The sequence below is a fragment of the Sardina pilchardus genome, chromosome 2, assembly GCF_963854185.1.
Source record: "Sardina pilchardus chromosome 2, fSarPil1.1, whole genome shotgun sequence".
In the NCBI taxonomy this organism is placed as follows: Eukaryota; Metazoa; Chordata; class Actinopteri; order Clupeiformes; family Clupeidae; genus Sardina; species Sardina pilchardus.
Genome location: NC_084995.1, coordinates 33,275,722 through 33,278,867, shown reverse-complemented (window position 1 = coordinate 33,278,867; position 3,146 = coordinate 33,275,722).

Genomic DNA, 3,146 nt, shown 5'->3' with positions numbered 1-3,146 from the left:
AATACATCAGTAACTGAAGAACCATGGCCTCGTTTATTTTTCCAACAGAGTGATACTGAGTTTAGACAACATGCCTGGGCAGAATAGGTTGTTTTTTATGCCGACTGTTTTTGCCTTCAAAATAGGACCCTCTGACTCTTCTCCCCCTCATCCACCCTCTCTCTCTCTCTCTCTCTCTCTCTCTCTCTCTCTCTCTCACTCTCTCTATCCACCACTCTGTGCTACCCCTGCATACACCTACCCAGCTAGCTTCTCTGACAGCCAGCAGAATCAACATATCTCAGTTTGTTCTTTCCAGCTCAGGTGCACCCTCTATCAAAGAAGGCCCCCTTTTGTGGGCACTGCTTAGGAGCTGACCATAATGGCTCCTCTAAAGGGTGGCTGTCGTGTGAAAAGATGGATGGAATATTTTCTGCTCTGTCGCGACACTTCCTGCATCGTGTGTCAGATAACGATGGCCAGTTCATTTTGCATATTGACAGTCTTCACACCTCCCTCAATATAATATGCCCAGGGGCTCTGGAGTGAGATCAAGCCATTTTTATAGTACATTCTATCTGTACAGAAATTCTATACAGACCAAAAAATAAGATATATGAGAAGCATTAAGGATAAAAGAAATGCAGCAGACTCTCTGCATGCAAAAAAGAGGGTCTTGTCCACAGGCGTTTTTGACCTTCTTTTGCCTCTGCAAGTTCAGCCGAGGCCTTCATTCACTAACTTCCTGTCAAGGAAGCAAAGTGAGATTTGGCAGCGAGTGCCCTCCCATGTGTACATAATGTGCCTATGTGCCTAATGACGGCCCATCCATTTCAATGGCCACGGAACTGAAGCACGCATCTGTGGTGTAATGCAGTGACCTAGTTCACTTGACAACGAAACCCCTCTACTCCTCACAGGCAACCAAAAATAAAATGTTTAACGAAAAAGGGGCCCAGAAAATGTTGATGCTAGACTCAGAGAGACAGAGAGAGACATTTTCATTGCAAAAGTAGGTGAACGATGGACACCATTTGTTACTACGTGAAAGGTTCTCTCATTCATTCTCATTTACAGCAATAATGACCTCTTCCAATTACTGCATGCTAAGTTGTATGTGTATTTGATGAGCTGACTTTCGCATAGGATGGGAATTCAGAGCAATTATTCAACCATTGCTGAGTAGCACTAAGGACTAAAGTGTCAAGACACCAATGATCGTTGATTTTGGCTTGGCATAAAGGTGGGCAATTGCCCACCGCAGTCATTATGGGATATTTTCAAGGGTGATTTGCTGACACAGCCCAGTAGGCTGAAATAGGCCCTGATTTGCAACTTTGAGGAAGTCAATACTATTCTCCTCTGACATCAAAGATAACAGTGTACAATTTTTATTCAGCACATTATTATTACTTTTTGATGTTAGCTTGATATATTGGGGCTTTCATGCCAGAGTCATTTAGTTGTCATGTCTACACATTACTGATGCCACATGCAGAGTGGTTCCAAATATTCAGATAAAATCATAATAAAAAACAACCAAATCAAAAATAAAGCAAAGCTAAAATTACAATGATAAAATGATTAAAATCATAGTGTACTGGTGAATTATTCATAGTGCTTTTAGGGAAGCTTAAATGGCAGACCTTTTTAGATGAGAATGTTGCACCTGGACGTAAACTTCCACCCATGAAGAAGCTGAGAGATGACTCAGTTATTGCATAATTTCTCTTGCGCTGAATGCCACTAAATGAGTTCAGGAAAAGTGCATAGGCCCTAGTGTTATCTTTGGAATATGCCATTTTGCACTAGCATCAGGCTAATCAGGCATGAATTTTCTAAAATGATGATTTACAGAATTTCCATTTTGGAAAAGTGTGTGTGTGGTGTGTGCGGGCTCATGGTATGACTCTGTGCCAAGGATTAAAAAGCTGTTTTTTTTGTTAATGTAATGTTTTGTGACATTTATTAAATCACAGATGAACTCAGTTACCTCTACTTATGTAATTATGAGGGGAAAACACCATACTATAATGTCAAAGCATTGTTATGTTTTTTTTTTTTTTTAAAGACTATTTCCATCCCCTGGCACATGTTCAGTGTGTCTGCGTTGTGTCTCTTGTGCGTCTGAGTTCACATTTGGTGGAAGGCGTCCAAAACACACACGTGTCAGTGCGCATGCCCACGCTGCCATAAGGATGGTAGGTCAACATTATGGCATTTAGCATGCCAGAGTCATTATGAGGCCAAGTCTGGCAGCTGTTAATGACTTTACATTGAAAAACAGGCCCGGAATGACCAAAAGAAATACACAAAATATTTGAAAAGGTTGGTTTTAGACTCATAGTCAAAATGCTTAGGATGAGCTGGGTGCTAAGTTCTATGAGGATGACAACCCAAACATATATCTTTTTTTGGCAACCACCTGCCCAGTGTCCTTGAGGTAAGCCAGTGAATTTACACCCACTAAATGCCAACTGAAGTAAGGACCTTCAATAATATTGGGGGGTGGGGTGTGGGGGAGTTGACTGAGGAGGAGGGGGAAGAGGAGAAGAGGAGGCGATGCTGCTGACAGAGTGATTGAAGTCTATAGCTCACACTGCTGGACCACTGCATCCATCTCCCTCCTCCCCCTCCAGCCCTATCAGGTGCAACATAGGCCTCCACCAGTCTCTCCCTCTTCCCCCTCCAGCCCTATCTGGTGCAACATAGGCCTCCACCAGTCTCTCCCTCTTCCCCCTCCAGCCCTATCTGGTGCAACATAGGCCTCCACCAGTCTCTCCCTCTTCCCCCTCCAGCCCTATCTGGTGCAACATAGGCCTCCACCAGTCTCTCCCTCTTCCCCCTCCAGCCCTATCTGGTGCAACATAGGCCTCCACCAGTCTCCCCCTGTACCCCTCCAGCCCTAAGTGGTGCAACATAGGCCTCCATCAGTCTCTCCCTGTCCCCCCCTAGACAAGTGCAACATACAGTAGGATTCCACCATTCTCTCCCTTTTATTCTCCAGCCCTCTATGCAGGTGCAACATAAGCCTTCCCCATTCTCTCTTCTGCTCTCTGACATTTTGTGTGTGTGTGTGTGTGTGTGTGTGTGTGTGTGTGAGAGAGAGAGAGAGAGAGAGAGAGAGAGAGAGAGAGTGTGTGTGTGTGTGTGTGTGTGTCAGATGC